General features: G+C 49.2%; 1 non-coding gene across 1 annotated transcript; it reads right to left on the bottom strand.

Annotated features, from left to right (window-relative positions):
* Positions 1 to 920: 920 nt before the first annotated feature.
* On the bottom strand, positions 921 to 993 carry trnak-cuu (transfer RNA lysine (anticodon CUU)). The gene has a single exon. It is a non-coding gene; the product is annotated as a tRNA-Lys (tRNA).
* Positions 994 to 6856: the final 5863 nt, after the last annotated feature.

The following is a 6856-nucleotide window of genomic DNA, read 5'->3' as shown; positions in this document are numbered from 1 at the left end:
AATCACATTGTATCAGTTCCAAAGATCCCAGCAATGACGTGACAGGATCTGACTTGCTTTTGTGTGTCAGCAATTGGTGCAGTTGAGTGTTGGGCAAAATGTCGATTTTATGTGAAAAGCAAGTGGTTTTGTCGCTGTTTCCTTGCCCCTCCTGGGGAAAAGTTGCATCAATTTACTGGACACCTCCTGTGATTGAGCTCTTTGATTGCTCTGTATTTCAGCAATGATGTGGAGATGCCGGTGATGGACTGGGGTGGACAAATGTAAGGAATCTTACAACACCAGGTTATAGTCCAACAAATTTATTTTAAAATCACAAGCTTTCGGAGATTATCTCCTTCGTCAGATGAATGAATGGAAAGGTTCTCAAATCGCATATCTTATACTATGTTGGGACAGCATCACACATCACTCCAAGGCGGCCTTCGAGACACACAACAACGCAAAATCGTCGAGCAGAAGTTGATAGCCAAGTTCCGCACCCATGAGGACGGCCTCAACCGGGATCTTGGGTTCATGTCACGCTACACGTAACCCCACCAGCAAAAAGGGGGAAAAAAATTATATGTTTTTTAAAATTCTCTCTCTCTCTCTCTCTGCCATTTTGAGTTTCTTTCTGCCTACCTGTGTAATAGACACAATGTATATCTAGTGTACTGGGACGTGCTGTTCTCCGTGACTGGCCTGTTTGAATAACAACGACACCTTTTGATTGGTGTGATGCTGTCCCAGCATAGTATAAGATATGCGATTTGAGAACCTTTTCATTCATTCATCTGATGAAGGAGATAATCTCCGAAAGCTTGTGATTTTAAAATAAATTTGTTGGACGATAACCTGGTGTTGGAGGATTCCTTCCATTTCAGCAATGAGGACAAAGAGCTGGTTTTAACAGAATGCAGTTGGTTCAAAACCAAACTCACCCCAGATGGGACTTGAACCCACAATCCCTGGCTTAAGAGGCCAGTGCCTTATCCATGAGGCCACTGGGGCTGCACACTATTGGTGTTTGGTGCTTGTGACCTGTCCCTTTGTCTCTATGGATTCACTTCCAAACTTGAGGCCTTTTTATTCACAATCACATTGTGTCAATTCCAAAGATCCCAGCAATGATGTGACAGGATCTGATTTGCTCTTGTGTGTTGGACATTGGAGTATTTTGAATTGGAGCAATGTGATTTGCCCCATGGCTCTCGGACTAAATATGACGATTAGTGAAGAGGAGGGCACCACTATTACAAATCGTCCAATCAAATTAAAATGTCTGCAACTAAAAATAAAATTAACCAATGATCTGGTTCCTTTCGTTAGTGACACAGTTGCTGTCCTGCGTCACCCACGAAGGCTTCAAGTGTATTGGTGGAGCCCACGCGACCCCTCTCCAAGGTCACCCGGGTGTGTTGAAGGCCGTGGAACAGCGGCCAGCAGTCAGAACAATCCTCCATGTGGATGCTTCCAGTGGATGGTGGTTTTAGCCTGGCCCAGGAACATCCCCACCAGGGGTTCATCTGATCCGCTCACCCCCCGCCTCTCTCCCCCACCCTGTGCACTGGGTGCCCGAAGACAAGGACTTCAAGGTAACTGAAACTTGAGGTGCGGCCCCTTTAAATAGTGAAACAGGGGTTGCAGCCTCCGGTACTGTAAATAAAGATAATGTATATCTTCATCCAACCCACAAAATGGACAAGTGGCCGGGTATCAGTGAAATGGCCGAGGAGAATGTTCATGCAACCCTCTCCACCCCAGGTCTCCAATGGTGCAGAGGAGGAACCCCAAATACAGGGCTTTCCTGAGGGGACACTCGCCTCTGCCGGCCAGCAGGATATTACCCGAGGGCATGTCGGGACGGAAGGCGAGGGAGAGTATGCAGCAGTGACCTGTTCAGGAAATCCCTCCACCCAGAGCAGAATGGGCCCAAGGGAATCTCCGAGAGATGCCTCAATTTGGGAGACCGAGTTTCCCGAGGGAGGCTTTGGAGCCTCACACCAATGAGCAGCTCCGTCCGAATATGGGTGAGATTCACCAGAATCGCTCCATATGGCTGAGCCTCCTCGACACACTCAACTGAGTCAGGGTCAATTGTGATTTTATATCCTCGATGACTTTGGCTACAGGCAAGATGTAATTGTCAGCGCATCGGCTGCTGAAATCCTGGGGTGGAGAGGGTTGCATGATCATTCTCCTCGGCCATTTCACAGATACCCGGCCACTTGTCCAAGCTCAAAATTTGAGCTTGTCACCTCAAATTTTGACTATTCCAATGCTCCCCTGGCCGGCCACCCATCTTCCACCCTCCGTAAACTGAAGCTCATCCAAAACTCTGCTGACCGTATCCAAACTCACACCAAGTCCTGTTCTCCCATCACCCCCGTGCACACTGACCTCATCAACTCAATTTTAAAATTCTCATCCATGTTTTTAAATCCCTCCATGTCCTCGCCCCTCCCTATCTCTGTTACCTGTAACCTCCTACCACCCTCTGAGATCTCTGTGCTCCTCCAATCCCTGCCTCTTTCACATCCCCGATTTTAATCACTCCACCGTTGGCGGCTGTGCCTTCAGCTGCCTCGGCCCCAAGCTCTGGAATTCCCTCCCTAAACCTCTCTGCCTCTCCACCTCTCTCTCCTCCTTTAAGACGCTCCTTAAAACCTACCACTCTGATCAAGCTTTTGATCACCTGTTCTAATATCTCCTTTTGTAGCTCGGTGTCAATTTTTGTCTAATTCCACTCCTGTGAAGAGCTTTGGGACATTTTACTTCAGTAAGGATGCGATCTAAATACAAGGTGTTTTTGTTGTTGATGTTGGAGCAGGTCATAACTCTGACGGTATCCAGCCTGCTGACCCACTGCCCAGTACATCCCAGACTCTGTTTACCTTCGCAGCAAGGGCTCTCCTCTCCACCACCTTTGTGTCACTGAAACTGATCATGTGTAGATGGGTTTATGGAAGAGTAGCTCAGACAGAATGGCCAATACTTCAGACTGGGCAGAAATCCTGCTGGATCTCTTAGCAACTCCCTGGATAAGACAGGCAGCTCCTGGAAGGACGTACGTATTCCTTGCAGTTTTATGAAAAAGAGCTGCCTGTCATAATTTAGGCTGTGCGTCTGGCAGAAAAAGATTGTCACCAGCGCACAGCACTTTGGATGAACTTCCATGTGCAGCACCTGAAGGTGGAAAGTTCCAAGCTGGGTGTGGCTGCACGTGAGTCTCAAAACCAGAGCAGAGACCCAGTGTCTCCTACTGAGTTTCCACTGAATCTTGGTGACAAATTCAGGGGGGAGGGATCAAAGTGAGAAACTGGAATCAAAAGATAGTGGTCACCTGTTGGTTTATGACCAATGCACTTCTCCCAATTGATTGTTGTGAAGGATGCAAATACAAATATACAACATCTTTGAAGGTGGCAGGACAAGTGGATAAGGCTGTTAAAAAAGCACAGGGGATCCTTGGCTTTATAAATAGAGGCATAGAGTAGAAAAGCCAGGAATTTATGGTCAATCTTTATAAATTACTGGTTAGATCTCAGCTGTAATATTGTGTTCAATTCTGGGCACCACACTTTAGGAAGGATGTCAAGGCCTTAGAGAGGGTGCAGAGGAGATTTACTGGAATGGTACCAGGGATGGGGGACTTCAGTTATGGGGAGAGACTGGAGAAGCTGGGATTGTTCTCCTTAGAACAGAGAAGTTTAAAGGGAGATTTAATAGAGGTGTTCAAAATGATGAAGGATTTTGATAGAGTGGATAGGGAGAAATTATTTCCACTGGCAGGAGGGTCGGTAACCAAAGGAAACAGAGTGAAGATAATTGGCAAAATCTCCAGGGGGGAAATGAGGAGAATTTTTTTACTCAGTGAGTTGTTGTGATCTGGAATGCACGGCCTGAAAGGGCGGTGGAAGCAGATTCAATGGTAACTTTCAAAAGGGAATTGGATAAATACTTGAAAAGGAGAAATTTTCAGGGCTACAGGAAACGAGCAGGGGAGTGGGACTAATTGGATAGCTCTTTCAAAGAGCCAGCACAGGCACGATGGGCTGAATGGCCTCCTCCTGTGCTGTATGATTCTATGACACGGCAGAGTTCACCTGCTGGCACTTGTGCATCCTCCGCAAGTCAATGGGATCCCTCACCGTGAGGAGGACATCATCGCCATGAGCTGAAAGGATCGCCTCCACGCCCGTCTTATACAGAGACAGTCCCAACAATCTGTTGTATAAGAGGTGCAGGAAAGACTCTGTGCAGATCAAATATAACCGGCCTGACATGGGGCCTCCTTGACACATTCCTCTCCCAAACCAAAGGTGGGTGGGGGTCCATCAAAGATCCATTAATCTTAATCACACACTCAGCAGTGGCATAAAGAAGTGGGATCCGGGCGACGAAATGTGTCCCAAGCCCCAAAGCCCACAGGGAACCTAACAGATATTGGTGATCCACTCCATCGAGGGCCTTCTCCTGACCACCACCTCGACATCAATCGCAGGATCAACAATTCACCCACCATCCTCCTCCAGGGGGTCGTCCTCGGACATTCCGCTCGCTGCACAGAATGCGTCGCGAGGACCGGCCGCCATAACTGACCCCGCCTCTACCTGGACCCCACCCCCAGGATCGGAGGCAGAGGAGTCTCTCACGGGCTCCTCTGTGGTTTCTAGGCCAGACAGGGAGCGGCAGTCTGGCCCCACCCCCACCCCGCCCCGTCCTTTGGGCAGTGTGACTCAAGCATCAGGCACGGGGGATAAATCCATGCCTGAAGCAAAGCCCGGAGACAGGGAAAGGGACCGTCCCCTTCACCACCACCGCTGCCCAACCCAGCCAAGGGGGGAAACCTATTTACATCCATGACCAGGTCAAGCACATCCTGGGAGAGGTCAACCAGGGCCAAGGTCGGAACATCTTGACTTCAACACTATTAAGTGTACACCCTGGGTTCATCGACTCAAAACCCTAAGTGCACAGATGTCAGCTCTGTAAGATTACTAATGACGATATCTTGATAAATATCTACCAAGGAAACAGACAAACCCTTAACTTCTCACTGAGAAACTGTCTGGGGTTTACCGCCCAGCCTACGAGTGAATTTTTTTTTTATTCGTTCATTGGATTTGGGCGTTGCTGCCAAGGCCGGCATTTATTGCCCATCCCTAATTACCCTTGAGAAGGTGGTGGTGAGCCGCCTTCTTGAACCGCTGCAGTCCGTTTGGTGAAGGTTCTCCCACAGTCCTGTTCGGTCGGGAGTTCCAGGATTTTCATCCAGCGACGATGAATTTCCAAGTCGGGATGGTGTGAGACTTGGAGGGGAACGTGCAGGTGGTGTTGTTCCCATGTGCCTGCTGCCCTTGTCCTTCTAGGTGGTAGAGGTCACGGGTTTGCGAGGTGCTGTTGAAGAAGCCTTGGTGAGTTGCTGCAGTGCATCCTGTGGATGGTACACACTGCAGCCACAGTGCGCCGGTGGTGAAGGGAGTGAATGTTTAAGGTGGTGGATGGGGTACCAATCAAGCGGGCTGCTTTGTCCTGGATGATGTCGAGCTTCTTGAGTGTTGTTGGAGCTGTACTCATCCAGGCAAGTGGAGAGTATTCCATCACACTCCTAACTTGTGCCTTGTAGATGGTAGAATGGCTTTGGGAAGTCAGGAGGTGAGTCACTCGCCGCAGAATACCCAGCCTCTGACCTGCTTTTGTCGCCGCAGTATTTATGTGGCTGGTCCAGTTAAGTTTCTGGTCAATGGTGACCCCCAGGATGTTGAGGGTGGGGGATTCGGCGATGGAAATGCCGTTGAATGTCAAGGGGAGGTGGTTAGACTCTCTCTTGTAGCAGATGGTCATTGCCTGGCACTTATCTGACGCGAATGTTACTTGCCACTTATCAGCCCAAGCCTGGATGTTGTCCAGGTCTTGCTGCATGCGGGCTCGGACTGCTTCATCATCTGAGTGGTTGCGAATGGAACTGAACACTGTACAGTCATCAGCGAACATCCCCATTTCTGTCCTTATGATGGAGGGAAGGTCATTGATGAAGCAGCTGAAGATGGTTGGGCCTAGGACACTGCCCTGAGGAACTCCTGCAGCAATGCCCAGGGGCTGAGATGATTGGCCTCCAACAACCACTACCATCTTCCTTTATGCTAGGTATGACTCCAGCCACTGGAGAATTTTCCCCCTGATTCCCATTGACTTCAATTTAACTAGGGCTTCTTGGTGCCACACTCGTGAAATGCTGCCTTGATGTCAAGGGCAGTTACTCTCACCTCACTTCTGGAATTCAGCTCTTTTGTCCATGTTTGGACCAAGGCTGTAATGAGGTCTGGAGCTGAGTGGTCCTGGCAGAACCCAGACTAAGTATCAGTGAACAGGTTATTGGTGAGTAAGTGCCGCTTGATAGCACTGTCGATGACACCTTCCATCACTTTGCTGATGATTGAGAGTAGACTGATGGGACGGTAATTGGCTGGATTGGATTTGTCCTGCTTTTTGTGGACACGGCATACCTGGGCAATTTTCCACATTGTTGGGTAGATGCCGGTGTTGTAGCTGCACTGGAACAGCTTGGCTAGAGGGGCAGCTAGTTCTGGAGCACATGTCTTCAGCACTACAGCCGGGATGTTGTCGGGGCCCATAGCCTTTGTTGTATCCAGTGCACTCAGCCGTTTCTTGATATCACATGGTGTGAATTGAATTGACTGAAGACTGGCTGCTGTGATGGTGGGGATATCAGGAGGAGGCCGAGATGGATCATCCACTCGGCACTTCTGACTGAAGATGGTTGCAAACGCTTCAGCCTTGCCTTTTGCACTCACGTGTTGGACTCTGCCATCATTGCGGATGGGGATGTTTGCAGAGCCTCCTCCTCCCG

The sequence above is a fragment of the Heptranchias perlo genome, chromosome 11, assembly GCF_035084215.1.
Source record: "Heptranchias perlo isolate sHepPer1 chromosome 11, sHepPer1.hap1, whole genome shotgun sequence".
NCBI classification, from domain to species: Eukaryota; Metazoa; Chordata; class Chondrichthyes; order Hexanchiformes; family Hexanchidae; genus Heptranchias; species Heptranchias perlo.
Note: the sequence above shows the minus strand (reverse complement) of the source record. Positions and strands in the feature narration are given on the sequence as shown.